The sequence below is a fragment of the Tenrec ecaudatus genome, chromosome 18 (assembly GCF_050624435.1).
Source record: "Tenrec ecaudatus isolate mTenEca1 chromosome 18, mTenEca1.hap1, whole genome shotgun sequence".
NCBI classification, from domain to species: Eukaryota; Metazoa; Chordata; class Mammalia; order Afrosoricida; family Tenrecidae; genus Tenrec; species Tenrec ecaudatus.
The window spans coordinates 49,646,396-49,664,511 of NC_134547.1; the positions used below are offsets into that span (position 1 = coordinate 49,646,396).

The 18,116-nt window shown below is 40.2% G+C and overlaps 1 pseudogene; it reads right to left on the minus strand.

Moving 5' to 3' along the window:
* Positions 1–448: 448 nt before the first annotated feature.
* Positions 449–6,005, minus strand: LOC142431738 (dnaJ homolog subfamily B member 6 pseudogene; annotated as a pseudogene).
* Between the last annotated feature and the right edge of the window lie 12,111 nt (positions 6,006–18,116).

Below are 18,116 nucleotides of genomic sequence, written 5' to 3' on the forward strand. Positions count from 1 at the left end.
TTTAATAAAAACAAGTGCGTGCATACATATGCAAACATTTTAAAGACGAAATATAAAACAAAAACCGGTTCAATTAATGTGGTCCCAACAATAAATTCAAAACTCCATGACAGATGGGGGCTCCAATGAGCTGTTTAGATATACTCCAGATTAGGGACAGGTAATGGAAAGTAAAGTTCATTTGAAATCTTCAGAAAACATTCCTGCCCATTCTCAAATGGTGCTTAAAAGAGTTTAACATTTCTGTTAAATGTGTGTCTTGAATGACATGTTATCCAAGTATAGTAGCTGCTCCTTTCCATTGATGGCTGCAGATTTTAACAGGTCATCTTCTTTAGCTTTTTCATCTACTCTTTCTTTCTTGACCATTCTCAACATTTCTTTTCATTGTGATTGGTCTGGCATTATTTTAGTTGAAGTTGATATAGATTTGAAGTTGCCCAAGTCATTATATTTTAGTTGAAGTTGATACAGATTTGGAGTTGCCCGCGCCACTACCACCATATGACGTGGAAGAGAATGAAGTACAGCCCTTGTGACCCAATGAACCAAATGAAGTAAATCCTGTATCAAAAGTAGAAAATCCATCTCCCAAAGATGCAAACCCATGGAAGGCATAGAAAAAGGATCCTGTACATCAGGTTCGGCTGCTCTGAGGGCCTCTGAGACTCCCCTCAGATTTTTAAATGGGTCTTCAAAGAAGTCAAATGAAAATGAGTCCTTCCTGGAGACCCAAAGCCCATTTGTTGGCCACTGGAGATCCCCTCACAGAGGAGTCTAGGAGAGGAGATGGGTCAGTCAGAGTGCGATGTAGTATCGATGAAGAACACAGCTTTCCCCCAGATCCTGGATGCTTCCTCCCCCCAACTACCATGATCTGAATTCTACCTTGCAGGACTGGATAGAGCAGAGGTTGTACACTGGTGCATATGGGAGCTGGAGGCACAGGGAATCCAGGGTGAATGATACCTTCAGGACCAGGGGTGTGAGGGGCGATACTGGGAGACTAGAGGGTGAGTGGGTTGGAAAGGGGGAACTGATTACAAGGATCCACATGTGACCTTCTCCCTGGGAGACGGACTGCAGAGAAGGGGGGAGGGAGGGAGACTGCGATAGGGCAAGATATGACAAAATAACAAGTTACAAATTATCAAGGGCTCATGAGGGAGGGGGAGCGGGGAGGGAGGGGAAAAAAGAAAAAAAAGAGGACTTGGTGCAAAGGGCTTAAGTGGAGAGCAAATGCTTTGAAAATGATTAGGGCAAGGAATGTATGGATGTGCTTTATATAATTGATGTATGTATATGTATGGATTGTGATAAGAGTTGTATGAGCCCCTAATTAAATGTAAAATAAATTTAAAAAACAGAAAGAAAAGAAAATGGATCTTTCCACCCCCAAAATTCCCTGAAGAAACCAGCTGGATTACGGGATGTGAAGCCAAACTCACATGGACTATCAAAATAACTTCTAGCTCCACCCCCACCTTTAATCCTTCTTTACCATATTTGTCACATTTATCCTGATTTTTAGCATCTGATAATACGTCATATGCCTCAGATACTTGTTTGAGTTTCCTCTCTGCTTCCTCCTGATTCTCAGGATTTTTATCAGGATGCCACTTCAGTCCCAAATTACGATATGCTGTTTTAATATCCTCAGGGGAGGTATACCTCTGCACACCTAGAATTTCATACTAAGCCACTATGTTTAATACACTGTTGGACTATAAATATTTTCTGAATGCACAAAAACATTAGCACTTATTGTTATGTTAAACAAATGACAAAGACCAAGGGGGTTGGTAACCAGAGGCAGGGAGGACGAGATGCTAGGTAGTGCCCCCCACCCCCCCTCAGGTCCTGCGTGGTTGGTGCTGGTGGAGTTCATGGAGGTGATTCCTCATGCTTCCTTTCCCAAGAATGTAAATCTTTCAGGGAGCAGCCAGCCTCCTATTTCTCCTGTGGAAATCTGGTGAGTTTGAACTACAGCCTTTTAGGTTAGCAGTTCAGGGCTTAACCCACAGCGCCACCAGAGCTCCTTCTAGGAAGGTTAAGAAGATGGCCACAGACGTTGAAACACGGGTCACCCAGACACTTCACGACAGGCCTCTGGCCCCAAGTGTAGCCAAATGAAAAGGAAAACAGGAAATGGAAGGCAGGGAACACTGCGTGTGCTACTCAAGACGATACCCTGGCTAGTCCATTTTACTGAGCACTGAGCCTTAGTCTATCTGCTGTGCTGTGTTTCAGCTCTCTCTGGTGGTAGTACAGGAAGGGAAAGGAAAATGGATTGGCATCAGGTACGTATCTGTGATTCCCACACAGGTCTTCTACTTATTAGGTGATAGAAATTTAGGTCATTAAGGCAAGTTCTCACAGCTTCGGTTTCTTCAACAACAAATGATGAGTATCTATTGCCAGAGTTTGTTTTGTCTTACTGCAGTGTTGCTGCAAAACCCTTAGCATAGAACAAGTGATTTTTTTACTTTTCAAAATTTTAAAATAGTGATTAGAGAAAGGTTTACAGAGAAGATATGTTTTACATTAAAAAATTCATATAGTTTGGTTCCAACTCATGTATTGTAAGATCCTATATTACCATCACTTATCCCACTTCCTCCTTTTTCCATGTTTCTAGTCCACCTTCTTTCTTAACCTTTTGTATTTGTCCTTGGATAAATGCTGTCCTTTTGATCTCAACTGTTAGAACACAGAGTTAAGTTCACTTCTAGTCTTCAATCATGACTAATGATCAGAGACATATTTTTTTTCAATCATTTTATTAGGGGCTCATACAACTCTTATTACAATCCATGCATACATCAATTGTGTAAAGCACATTTGTACATTCATTGCCCTCATCATTCTCAAAACATTTGCTTTCCACTTAAGCCCCTGACATCAGGTCCTCATTTTTCCACCTCCCTTCCTGCTTCCCCTCCCTCATGAACCCTAGATAATTTATAAATTATTATTTTGTCATATCTTGCACTGTTTTCAATGTCTCCCTTCATCCACTTTTCTGTTGTCTGTCTCCCAGGGAGGAGGTTATATGTAGATCCATGTAATCAGTTCTCCCACCCTCCCTCAACCAGTATCACCACTCTCACCACTGGCCCTGTGTTTCCAGTTCCTATCTGTACGAGTGTACATCCTCTGGTCTAGCCAGATTTGTAAGGTAGAATTGGGATCATGATAGTTGGGGGTAGGGGTAGGAAGCATTTAGGAACTAGAGGAAAGTTGTTCGTTTCATCGTTGCTATACTGCACCCTGACTGGCTCACAGAGACAAATATTTTACTAGTCTCGATTCATCTAGTATGCCTGGTGTCTTTTATGATTTTGAGTTTTAGTCCACATCTGTTCCACAGAGTGTAAAGAAAGCCAGAAACACAGAAAAGATTGAAGTTGCCAAGGAAAGTATTTTTTTAATGAACTATAGTTATTGCTTCACATGCATGTGAAAGTTTGACAAGGAAAAAGAAGAGCGAAGAAGAATTTATGTATCGAATGATGGTGTCGGCAAGGACTATTGAAAGTACCATAGACTGCTCAAAGAACAAACACATCTGTCTTGAAAGAAGCAAAGTCAGCATACTCCTTAGCGGCAAGGACACTGAGACTTTGTCTCACGTACTTTGGACATGCTATCAGGAGAGACCAGGCCCTGGAGAAGGACATCTTTGGTAAAGCAGAGGGCAGTGAAAAAGAGGATGGCCCTCCACAAGATGTATTGGCCCAGTGGCTGCAACCCTAGGCTCCCTGTAAGAAGAAAGGTACGGAGGTGCAGATCTGTTGTTCATAGTGTCCGTCTGGCTGCACCTAACAAGAACATGTTGTAAACCCAACTAATTGCTGCCAGGTAAATTCCTGTTCATCACTTTGACTCTATAGGATGGAGTGGAACTGCCTCCTAAGGCTCCCATTGCTGCAAGCCTTCATAGAAGCAGACTGCTAAATTTTACTCCCTCAGTGGGTTAGAACCAGTGATCTTTCAGTTAGCAGTCGAACAGCTTAACCACTCTGCCACTAGGATTAATTATATTTAAAGTTTATAATAATATTAATAATACTGATATTAGTTTATTATCATGATAAAGACATTAGAAAATAATGGTGTATTAATTTTTACCCAATAGATAATCATTAAAAATATTTAATTGTGATTTGTTTTCATGAAATGGTAAAGTGCATAAAGAAAAATGCTCTCCTTGAAATGCATACCATTTATTTACTTTAAGTTAAAATGAGACATTATCTCTCTAATAGATATTTAGTGAAGCTATGGATTATGCTGTCTTCCTTCATTTGTTTGAATAATTGCTTTATGACTGAGACTTATAGAAACCTGATTAAAAACCACCAGTAATACTGCTTCTTTTCTGCTCTCCGTGTTATTTAATAAGGTGTGAAAAACAATTATATCTATTAATAAAAAGCTAACTATTTAAACAGCTGAGCAGTCAGTGTTGCTATCTTTTTTTGGCCGAGATTTTCAAGATAATCCATGACCTTTTTTGTAAGAGTGAATAATTGGGCTCTCCTTTGGGGCCCTGAAAATGGGAGAAATAGAAAAAAAACCAAAAAAGAAAAGGTTCCTTTAAAAATTCGAAGAGTCACTCACAGAGGTTCTGTATACTAATTGCAAGGTTTGCCTAAGGGCTCTGCCACCTCCCAATGTGGATTCTGGCTTCCACGGATGGTGCTCACTAGAACTGGAGTTCATTGTCAACAAGCACCTGTGCTAATAATACTTTAAAGGCATTAAAAAAAACATTGATCACAACCAGGATGTTTCCAAAGTGCTGTTTGTCAGCAGAGCCATTTAAATTTCTTCTAATGACAAAGAAGAAGGGGGTAAAATTAATCAAGCGGTAGTCAAACTTTTGTCTAGGTAAAGAAAGGAAACACTCAATCTAGAAATCAAATTAAGGGTCCATGTGGAGCTGCATCTATGTGGCCCCTGAGACTGTGTTTCAGCAATGAATAATAATGAGTGGTTCCTTAGAACACCCAATCCCAGGGGATGTTTCCTTCTTTTATGGGAAATCAAAGACGTAAGCAAGTTGGTGAGTTTTTCTCAAAACAAATTTTGCTCCATTCGAAAACACACTTATTCTGAGATACATCACACACAGTGTGTTAGGATGAATTCTCTAGAGAACCCAAACCAGTGATACATATAATGGCTCACAAAACTGGTGATGAATACACACACACACACACACACACACACGGTATATGTATAAATATCCACATAGTTGTAGAAGTGGAGAAGTCCTGCCCAATTCCACACAAGTCCGTGCCTGCAGAAGCAGACAATTCCAAGGTCAGAAAGTCAGGATTGTGGTGACAGAGGCTAAGTTGTCAGATCAGATGTCAGGTTGATGATGGCTCCTTGGATTAGTGGGTGCTGTGTTAGGCTGTTGGCTCAAGTCAACAGCAGGATCCAGCAAAAAGCAAGCACGTTTTTCCAAAGCATCTACTTATATAGGAATTAGGCTACTTCCATAGGGAAACATCCTTCCCATTGCAACAGGGCTGTGCCCGAAGGAAAGTTGCAGAACTTCTTGCAGTCAAAGGGGTGCTCATAGTGAATTCCATTAAGGAGCTGATTACATTGTGTCAGGTTACATCATGGAGGATTAGGCCTTCACTATCAAATCACTGAGAATCATGGTCCAGTCAAATTGACACACAATCTAGGTCTCAAACACAGGTATATAAACTCCCCCCAATACAGAAATAACTCTAGATAATTATAATTTAATTTTGCAATTTAACTGGTTCATGAAATTCCAATTCTGAGTACCAGAAGTATAGGGGCAAGATTTCAAGGACTATACAATAGGCTCAACATCTATTTTTAACTTGTTAGATAATTTTCCAGTTATTCTCCTTAATTAAAATTCAGTTATCTCACCAGAGAGTTACATGACCAGAGATCTGTGGACCAGCAGCATCAGCATCACTCAGAAGTTTGTTAAAAATGCAAAATCTCAGCATTACGCCACATGAGTCCAGAGTTCTGAGAGTAGGGCCAAGAATTCTGTATTTAAAAAAATTGGTTATGTGTTTGGTTGCTAACCACAAGGTTAGCAGTTAAAACCACCAACTATGTGGTGGGAGAAAAACAAAGCATTCTACTTCTAAACGATTTACAGTCTTGCACCAATGAGGCAGTTCTACTATATCCTGTGGTGTCAATATGAGTTAGAATTGGCTCAATGGCAGTGAGTTTGCTTTTTTTTAAAGATGTGAATCAATAATATACATCCCAGGATGACTCTTTGGGGTTATAGCCATATTGTTCTGTTGTTGTTAAGTGCTATCCAGTCATAGCATTCCTATGTAAAACAGAGCAAACCACTATCTGGTCCTGCTCTACCTGGTCCTGCTCCTATCCTTACAATTTTTCTTATGTTTGAGGCTATTGTTGCAGCCACAGTGTCAATTCATCTTGTTGAGGACCTTCCTCTTTTTCACCGCCCCTCTACTTTACCAAGCACGATGCCTTTCCCCAGGGACTGGTCTCTCTTGACAACATTTCCAAAGTTGTAAGATGAAGTCTTGCCATCCTTGCCTCTCAGGAACACTCTGTTTCTTCCAAGACAGATGTGTTTGTTCTTTCAGCAGTCTGTGGTACTTTCAATGTTCTTCACCAGCACCACAATTCAAACACAATGATTCTTCTTCAGTCTTTATAGCCAGAGGGTTATAAATAAGCTTGTTTTCTTTTATAGTTATTTTTGTTTTGTTCTATGTATTTCTCCCACTCTCTCCTGGACTTCTTACTATTATATCTTCCAGAGAGGTTAGGAGTGGTAGCTGGACACTACCTAGTTCTCGTTTCAGGATTATGAAGATAGATGCTTGTGTGGTCCATTAGCCACTGGACTAATCTTTTTTCATATGTCTTTTTTTTTCATCTTCTTTCCTTTGGGTAGGCAGAGACCAGAAGTTGGACCTACATGGCTATTCATGAGTTTTTAAGATTCCGCTGCTGAAGGACATTAAAGGTATCCAACTGGGAGAGAAGGAGATAATTATATACATTGAAAATCCCAAAAGCTCCACAATGGGAGTACATGCAGCGATAGAGGAATATGGAAGAGTGTCAGGATACAAGATCAACAAACAGAAGTTAATAGGTTTTCTATGTACATTGGACAGGACCACGGACATGGAGATCAAAAGGCAATATTCTTCACAATAGCCAAGAATAAATAGAAATAGAATAAATAAATAAATAGGAATATATTTAATAAAAAAACTAAAGACCTATACAAGGAAAACTACAAGACTCTACCACAGGAAATCAAAAGTGACCTCTACAAATGGAAGAACATCCCATGCTCATGGATGGGAAGGCTCAACATAATAAATATGTCAATCTTACCAAGTTATAAGTTTCATGGTATTCTGATTCAAACACCAACAACCTTCTTCAAAGAACTCAAAAAACTGACCATCAATTTCATATGGAGAGGAAAGAAGCCCAGAATTAGCAGAGAACTCCTCAAGAAGAAGGACAAGGTCGGAGGATTCGCTTTACCTGATTTTAAAACCTACTACACACCACAGATATCAAAACAGTGTGGTGCTGGCATAATGACAGATACTCAGACCAGTGGAAAAGAACAGAAAGCCCAGAAGTAAAACCATCAGCGTGTAGACAACTGGTCTTCGAAAGGGGCCCCAAAAGCATCAAGTGGGAAGCAGATGCCCTCTTTAACAAGTGGTGCTGGAAACAATGGATACCCACATGTAGAAAAATGAATCAAGATGTTTACCTTGCCCCATGCACTGGAACAAACTAAAGGTGGATCACAGACCTAGAAGTAAAACCCCAAACCATCAGAACCATCAACGAAGGAATCAGGACTGGCCTAAGATCATTGGGCCAGCGAATGCATAGGCTCACCTCAATAGGGAAGGGTACACACACAGGTGATGGAAAATGACAAATGGGATTTAATAAGAAGAAAACACGTGTGCACCTAGAAAGACTTCACCAGGAGGGTAACAGGGGAACCCACAGTCTGGGAGATGATTTTTAGTAATGACACATCAGACAAAGGGCTTATTGCTAAAGTCTACGATGCCCTCCTGGCCTGCAAAAAGAGGAAAACAGTTAACCCCCTAAGGAAGTGGGCAAAAGAGGTGGAAAGAAATTTCATTAGGGAGGAGACCCGTATGGCCAACAAACACATGAGAAAGTATTCCTGTTCATTAGCCATAGAGAAATGAAAATTTAAAACAACCATGAGATATCATCTAAGACTCTTGAGGTTAGCCCAAATCAGAAAATGAGAGAGCAGCAAATGTTGGAGGGGATGTGGTGAAATAGACCCTCTCCTCTACTTCTGCTGGTCATGTAGCCATTGTACAGCCACTGTGGAAAGCGATCTGGTACTACTTAAAGAAAATGGAAATCAATCTACCTTATGGCCCAGCCATCCCTCTACCGGGCATATACCCAGAGGAGGTAAGAAATACAACACGACCAGTCATCTGTGCTCCAAATTATGTAACTACCACAATAACTTAAAAGAAAAATGGAAAAGACAATAAAACAATGGAAAAGAAAAAGAAAAAATACATATACTAGAAGCAGAAACTAGGGAGAGGGAAAAGACAAGTAAAAAGGAAGAGAAGGGTTAAAAACCAAAAGGAAAAAGAGATAGAAGGGAGGATAAAAGAGAAATAGAAAAAAGAAAGCATAGAAGAAAAAGGACAAAAAGCAAGGGAAGGGCAAGAAAATGAAGGGGAAAAAAGGAAAGGAGAAAATTGGGACAAGAGCAGGACCTAGAGAGGGTAAAACTGTGGAGTTCAGGCTACCTAGCATTGGTCATCACTCTCTTCCACCCAAAGAACTAACAAAAATCACTAACAAAAATGGAGAGAGTTAAGGGGTTAAACGAGTGGGATGCCTCATCTTACATGGATTCCTGCTAACTCATTTGTTTTCGGGAATCATGGATTGATCCAGTAGTAGCTAATGCAAGTTCAGAGGTTAACTGTGGTTAAAGTATTTGCTCTAGGACAGCGGTTCTCAACCTGTGGGTCTCGACCCCTTTGGGGACGAACGACCCTTTCATAGGGGTTGCCAGATTTTTAACAGTAACAAAATTATAGTTATGAAGTAGCAATGAAAATAATTTTATGGTTGGGGGGGGGGTGTCACCACACGTGAAGAACTGTGTTAAAAGGTCATGACATTGGGAAGGTTGAGAACCACTGCTCTAGGAGGAACTCTTTCAGGTCCAGAGGGCTGCTGGGTCAGGGAGCGTGGTTATGGAAGGAGTTCTTGCCTATCCAGAGTGGCCAGTGACAGATTGCTTTCTGCTGTTCTGATGAGTCAGTGCGCACACACCTCTAAACATGAAGGTGGTACTCCAGGTCTCCAGTCTATGAAGATGGCATCCCTACCTCAGGCAGAGCCTAGGTGTGTGGTGAGCAAAGGGGCTGGCTACTTCTCCACTCACCAGGAGGATGGGGAACGAGGGAGAATTCCACCTTTCTTGTTGCCTGCCATTGATGTTCTTATGATGATGATGTCAGATGCACGATCCAGAGAGAGCAAAACAGCTAGTAAGCTTTTCCAGAGATATTGGGTGCACCCATATCCCTGAGGAAACTCATCCCACAATCGATGGATCACATCATGAAAGCAATTACATCATATCACAATATAGAGAAGAACTACATCACTATGTAACTGCGAAACCACTGATAATCAAGGTCTAGTCAAGTTGACATATACCCTTAATCACCACAAAGCATTTTGAGCATCAACCTCAAAGATAAAAGGGTAAAATGATAGTGGCATAGATTTACTCTATGACCTCACAAACCTCCTTCTGGGTATTTTTCCTAGATAAATATAAAATATGCCCCCCAAAGTCTAAAATGTTCATAGCAACTTTATTCAGAAAAGCTCCAAATTGCAAACAACCTAAATGTTCATGAACTTGTGAATGGACATACAAATTATGAAGGCTGGTTAACAATAAAAAGGAACATATTCATGATGAACATAACAGCATGAATAAATCTCAAAAGAATAATGTTGAGCAAAAGAAGCCAGGCACAAAATGTGGGTATTGTATTATTTTATTTTTATGAAGTTCTAGAGAAGCTAAAATTAAAGTAATGTGATAGAAATTGGATCAGTTGGCTGCTTTGAGAGGAGAGTTGACTGGAGGATATAGAATGATGAAATTGTTCTGTGTATTGATTGCAGCAGTAATTACAAAGATGTATATGTTGTGAGAACTTTTAAAAATACACCATTAAAATATGTGCATTTAATTGAATGCAAATTAAACCAAAATAAACACAATAAAACACCAGGCTTCCTCATTACTATCTCAGAAGTTAAAGTGAGATCACAGTCTACCAGAACTTTGAAATATTTCATAACCTTATGAAATATTTCATAACCCTTATTTCATAACCTTTATTCTTCATTGTTTCCTCTCATGTGTAATTCTTCATGATGAATAGCCATCCAATTCCAAAATGAGAAACGGATCAATACACACATCTTGGGGGTCAAAAGGAAGCTGGAGAAATTGGAGCATATCCCAATCTGCTCTACTAGAAAACTATAATATTCCTTTGTAGATCATCATACACCATCTTCTGACTCTCAACAGGAAGTTTTTGTTTGTTTTGATTTTAAATTATCTTGTAAAGATTTGTAAGAATTAGGAATGGTTGACCTGATACCTATTCCTATTACTGTTGCCCTGGGTTATCTAGTCATATTATCACCTGGCATCTAATGACTCTACGATATTATCATATTGAGTACATTCATTCAAAAACAGCAAGTCTTATTTGAATGCCTACTGCATATTCAGTAGTATTTTAAAGAGATAAAAAAAAAGTGAACATGCATTTTAGGGCTGGGAAATCTTTTCAGTGTGATTATTATATCTTGGTGTATAGGCCTTGTCTTATACTAACTGAGGATACTGGAACACCAAAAACCAAGCAAATAAACAAACAAAAATAATTGCCATCAGGTCAATTTAGACTCCTAGTGATCATATAGGATAAAGTACAACAACTGCATAGGGCTTTTGAGACTGTAAACCTTTAATGAAGCATACCACCTCATCTTTCTCTCTGGGAGCAGCTGGTAGGTTTGAACAGTTGACCTGGCATTTAGCAGCCTAACACAAAACTCTACCATGCCTTCTTAGTTGCCACACAGTGAAGGCAAATGCTTTTTAAAGCACTTATTTTATTGCCATGGAGAAGATACATAGCAATACATGAGTCAACATTTTCTATGTAGACCTTTTAGTAACATTGGTTTATATTCTTTGAGTTATACAAGCTTTCTCACTCATTTTTTGACTTGTTCCTCTTTCCTAAAATAGATTATTCACTGCCCCTAACAGTTCCTATCTAATCTTTCAAGTTGTTGCTACTTGGGTTCCCAAAAGATAATTCTTAAATGGTTATGGCAGACTATTTTTACTAGTAAGCTAAATTATTGTTTGGTTTAATGACAACTTTGGTGGATATTTTTGGTTTAAGGTTTGAAGATTATCTAAGAGTTTCATCTAAATTTCATCACTCCTGGGAATCTAGAGTCGTTGAGAATTTGAAATTCTGTACTACATTCTCCCCCTTTTGATAAAAGTATTTCTACAGAATCTTTGATCAAAATGCTCAGTAATGGTAACTGGGCACAAACTTGTTCTGGTTTCATGGCAAAGGAGGCAGTTGCTCTTGGAGGCAATTAACCATGCATGCCATCTCCTCATACTATTCCTATCTCTTCTTTGAGATGACAGATGTCTTTATCGAGTTCATTTGTGCATTTCTGGACCTAAATTTCTTGAACATAGTGAAAGATTCTTTTCATGGAGTCATACTTGTGCCCAGTCCTTGCGTTATACTCACTGCCACCAAGCCAATTCTATCTGAGACAGACCAGTATACACAAGCCAGAGTTAAAATGTAAACAAGGAAACAAGATAACAGGGGAAGGGGATTTAATGTTTAAGTGTGTTAGGTAATGTTCGGTGTGTTAACATTCTAAACAATCTTATAAGATAGCTGATGTTGCCATGGTTGGTTGCTAGCTGGTGGGCTCCCACTCCTGGTGACTTTACTTCTAATAGAATAAAATGGTGCCCAGGACTGCAGCATATTTATGATCTCTGGTATCTGAGTTCCTTGTTCTGCTTTATTTTTGTGTGTATGTGTGTGCCAACCCATCTCACTGAGAGCGTCTCTTGGTTTTTTTGGTGGTCTTCTCTCAAACATGATGACCTTTTCCAGTGACTGGTCTTTCCTGATGACATACCCAGTGTAGGTGAGTTGAAGTCTCATCATTCTTGCCTCTAAGGAATATTCTGGTTATACCAAGGACCTTCAACAAGTTAATGGAACAACGGAATTGACATACAATCCATTATTTTTTACAGCCCCCTTATAGTTCTTCTCTTAAAAAATTTTCTTATTGAGTGTACAACTCTTATCACAATCCATACATATTTCCATTGTGTCAAGCACATTTATACATTGGTTGCCATCATCATGCTCAAAATAATTGATTTCTACTTGAGCCCTTGGGATCAGTTCCTCATTTTCCCCCTCCCTCCCTGCCACCCACTCCTACATGAACCCTTGATAATTTATAAATTATTATTATTTTGTCATGTCTTACACTGTCCAACATCTCCCTCACCCATTTTTCTGTTGTCTATCCCCCAGGGAGGAGGATATATGTAGATACTTGTAATCGGTTCCCCCTTTCTATCCCACCTTACCTCCACCCTCCCAGCATTGCCACTCTCACTACTGGTCCCAAAGGGATCATCTGTCCTGGAATTCCTGTGTTTCCAGTTCCTATCTGTACCGGTGTACATCCTCTGGTCTAGCCAGATTTGTAAGGTAGAATTGGGATCATGACAGTGGGGGTGGGGGTAGAGGAAGTATTTAGGAACTAAAGGAAAGTTGTATGTTTTATCATTGCTACACTGCACCCTGACTGGCCCATCTCCTCCCCGTAACCCTTCTGTAAGGGGATGTCCAGTTGCCTACAGATGGGCTTTGGGTCTCCACTCCGCACTCCCACTCATTCACAATGATATGATTTTTTGGTAGCTTTTTCCCTATGCACCTTTTACATTCTTTTTTTTTTTACTTTGTTCAGCAGACTCATGTTGTACTTGTTGTCCTTTTGTGCTTGGCTTACTTTGCTTAGCATAATTTCCTCTAGTTCTTCCCATGTGTCAATATACTTCATGCGTTCATCACTGCTTTTTAGCTATGCGTAATATTCCATTGTATGTATGTAACACCGTTTTTTAATCCACTCGTCAGTTGATGGAAATTTGTGTTGTTTCCACTCCTTGCAATTGTGAACTGTGCCATGATGAACATTGGAGTACAGATGTCTGGCCATGGTTTGTTTCTTGCCTCTTCTGGGTCTATGCCCAGTAGGGGGATTTCTGGGATGTATGGTAGCTCAATTTCCATCTGTTTTAGAAATCGTCAAATCGATTTCCATAATGGCTGTACATATCTACAGGTTCACCAGCAGTGAATGAGAGTTCCTATCTCACCATAGCTCTTCCAACACTTTTTGCTTTCTTATTTTTTGACTTGGGCTAGCTTTGAGGGCGTTAGGTGGGATCTCATAATTGTTTTAATTTGCATTTCTCTTATGGCTAACGATTGGGAATGTTTTCTCATATGTTTATTGGTCATTCAGATTTCTGCCCTTGTGAAACTTCTGTTTAGGCCCTTTGCCCACCTCCTCAGTGGGCAATTTGTTTTTTTCTTTTTTGGAAGCTAGCAGAATACTGTAGATTTTAGTAATAAGGCCATCGTCTGATGTGTCAGTGCTAAATATTCTTTCAATGCACACAGGTATTTTATCTTCAGTCTATCCCACTTGTCAATTTGTGACTCATCTGTGTTTGTGTCCTTCCCATTTCTGATAGCCTATGTATGCACTGCGCCAAAGTTTTCCGGTTGGTCCCATTCCCTCATTGATGGCCCTAATAGTTTGGGGTTTTACCTCGAGGTCTGTGATCCCCCTTGAGTTTGTTCTTGTGCATGGAGTGAGATAAGCATCTTGCTTCAATTTTCTGCCGGTAGATATCCATTTTTTTCCCCAGTACCACTTGTTGAAGAGGGCCTTATATTTATTCTCTGATTGACAATTTTTGTTATTCTTTGGCAATCCATGCAATAGTTAATATATGGACATTATTATTCTCACCTTACAGTTTATAAATCTGAGGCTCAGAGGATAGCCATAACTTACCAAAGTTTATCATGGTGGAAAGTGGCAGAACCTAGGGATGCCAGGCTTAATGCCTGTGGTCTTGACACCATACAAGGTTGGAAGATTATAAAACCATCTTTTTAGGGTGTGATGTCCTCAAGAAAGCATCAAGACAAACCAGTCAATTGTCTTTCTTGTTTTCATGAAGGAAAACAGGATTTCACAGCCAGTTTGGGGCGCCTAATGCAGAGTATGAATTTTCATGTTCCAGAATAATAAAGCAGAGAAAGAAGGAGAAAGAGAAACACTCATCTGGCTTTTTTTTTTTTTTTGCTTTCACTATTAGTGACACAGAACTTCTAATCAAGCATTTAATACTTTTTTTTGGCCACTCAGTAAAAGGCCTTTCATTTCAATTCGCCTCCTAGGTATTCTATGCCAGGCAATTACTTTACCAGAGGTTTTCAAAGTCTAAGAAATTAAATGGGCGGTTCTTAAAGAACACTCTCTCCTGAAAGCATAATTGCAGTTAAGTAATAACAAACCTGAGCACACAAATAGGGTTTTCTTCTTCCCTCAGCCCTGGTTCCATTGCTATGAACTCCTGGTGTACTGGAAAGGAAACTGGAACCCTGCGCCCCAGCAATTCCCCTGTGATCCCGAAATGAAAGCATGCTATCTCACTAAATCGTGTTAGGTTGGCAGAAAATTTAAACCTTGTTTTTTGGGGGAAGGGGAGGCTTGGATATTTGATTAGTTTATGCATTTTTATGGCTTATTGATTACCTGAAGCTCCAGGGTGACTCAAGGACAAAGACAGGGCCCCAGGTGTGAACTGTGGACCAGCAGATGGAGAAATCAGCATAAATACTGCGAGAATCCAAGACTTTCAAGGACATTCAGTTGCACCAGCATGAACAACCACTGGATGGACAGCACAACTTCTTAGCATCCAGGAATCTGTTGTGGTGCTGTTCATGAAACCCCCATCATGGTAGGAGGATATCTAAAACCGCATCCCTACGTCCAACATTCCGGCACTCTGGGATCCAGCAATATTAGTCTCAGGAAGCGACTTCCAGGTAGAATCCAGCTATTAATAGCAGACCTTGAAATAAGGATACGAACCCAGAGTATCAGGATGGGCCCAGTGAAATCCCATAAGACCTGAATAGTAGAAGAGGCAGTCAGAGAGATATTGATGAGGAAGAGGAGCTAGGAGAGATGGGTACCCTTACAAGGGTTGTTCATTGCTGGTTCTTAGATGTTGGACACAACATGAAAAACTCAGAAAGGGACCCTTAGGAGCTAGAGTCGCCCCAGCTGCCAGCCAACAATAATATGAGGCTGCAGTTCCTTCAAGTGCACAGAGCTGAATTCTACCTCAAACCTAAAGGAACCTGGAAACTGGCTTTCCAGAGAGCCTACGAAAGGGAGCGGGGCCCTGCTGACACCTTGTTTGCTTCAGTGATGATACCGAAGCAGAGAACCAGCTGAGCCCACCCAAACCGATGGAACAGTGAGAAAATTAGTCACTGTTTTGTTTATGGCTTTAAAAATACATATTGTGGCTCAGGTGGATTTATAAAGCACATTAATTTTCCATTCAGCAATAACTACATATTTTGTTTTATAATGTTAGTGGCAATTCCCTCAATTTAACAGCACTCTCTCCACTTCCTTCTTGGATTTCCAATTTCCAACGCTTCTTCCCTGCTCCTTCTTGTCTTTTGACCTTTTTTTAGGGGCAAAAAATGACCTTATGGGTTCATATAGTTTATTATTCTAAGGGGAATGTTCCTCATGATTGCTATTATTTTCTCAGCATACAGATTAAATAGCCGGTGAGAGGATATAACGCTGATTTACACCTTTCCTGATTTTACACTATGCAGTATTCCCTGGTTCTGTTCAAACAACTGCCTCTTGATCCACATACAGGTTCTGCATGAGCACAGTGAAGTGTTCTGGAGGTCCAATTCTTCTCAGTGTTACTAGAGTTGGTCAGCAGTTTGGATTCACGAGCTGCTCTGCAGGAGGAAGAGGGAGCTGTCTACTCCTGTAAAGAGCTACAGTCTTGTCAATCCACAGGAGGCAGTTCTACTTTGTCCTATGAATCGCTATGAGTTGGAGTCGATTGGATGGTAGTAGGAACACTTGGTTAATAATAAAAAATTGCAAGTCACAGACACTTTTTATTGTGGAAAATTAAGTACATGTCAACAAACTACATATGACTATGTGCTAAATTTACATAATTACACTATTAAATCTGCTTCTGGGTGGATTTGAACCTCCAACCTGAGAAGCTAACTAAGCACACTAACCCTTTACAACATCCAGGGACATCGATAAAAATATCCAAACCCCAAACCAGTGCTGTGCATTCAATTTTGAATGATAAAGACCTATGTGATGGAGTAGAACAGTCCTGCATGGTTTCTAAGGCTGTAATCTTTATAAAAGCACACGGCCACATCTTTCTTCCAGGAGAGGAGCGATAGCTCATGCCATTTGACTTCTTGTCTTGATTATGGATCCAAGTAAAATGAAATCGGTGACAATTTTTAATCTCTTCTCCTTTTATCATAATGTTGTCTATGGGTACACTTGTGAGGATTTTTGTTTTCTTTACATTGAGTTACAATCCATACTGATGGCTGAAATCTTGGGTTTTTATCAGCAAATGCTTCAAGTCCTTCTCACTTTCAGCAAACAAGTTTTCATTATCTGCATATTAAAGGTTATTAATAAGCCTTCTTCCAAACCTAGTTCCATGCCCTCCATGCAGTCTAGTCACTCAGTGACACTGCTGGTATTTGAAATATACATGGCACAGCTTCCAGCATCAGAGCAACATGCAAACCCCCCAGGACAGCAACCTGACAGTTCAGTAGTGGGTTCGGCTGATAAAGAGTCATGATTTGCATAAACCAGGTGTGAATTCACAAAATGTGTTCCTACTGATGAACAGAACCATTTGGATGGATGTGAATCAGAATTCTTGCCAGGCTGGTTTAGTGCCTGTTTGATTAAGGAATAATCATCTTGCAATTTGGGCTGCCAAGGCTCTAGCTGGTCATAGACGAGGAACAGGCGCTGCAGACTTTGTTGTGTTTCTCTCAATAATGGAAGACTCTAGAACATCATACTCAATCTTTAATGTGCATGGGATCGCTTGGGGGTGGTGGTGAGTGGGTTCTTGTTAAAATGTAGATTCTGATTTAGTGAATGTGGACTGGAGTCCAAGAAACTGCATTTCTAACAGACTCGGGTGGGAGGGTAAGAGAATAGATGCTTGACCTTGGAAATTAGGACAAAGAGCGGAGGGAATTCATGGGACGTTCTGTGATGCATTTAAACTACAGCAATGCCCAAAATTGTTGCCCTTGCTTTTGTTTCTACATGGGCTCCCAAAAATGCAAAGCACTGATGAAAAGTCTTGAAGGCAATGCACATTTTATTTTCTCTGTTACCTAAAAAATCAACAAAACGGAAACCGGTTGAGTGGATCTGACTCAAGGTGATCCATGCATGGCACAGTTCTACCTGTGCTTCAGAGGGTTCTCAGTGACTTTGACCTTTTGGAAGCACCAGTATATAAGCATATACCTTATATTGTGAATTAGGTGAAAATTTATAGAGCAGATAATCAGTTATACATCCAACAGGTTATTAAGTCTCCCCTTATCTTGCCTTGTCGCCATCATTTTCCTCTCCCATCTCCCTCTTGGTGAAGACTGCTCTTCTCCTTGTCTTGCCCTGTCTCCATCATTTTCCAATCCCATCTCCCTCTTGGTGAAGACTGCTCTTCTCCTTGTCTTGCCCTGTCTCCATCATTTTCCAATCCCATCTCC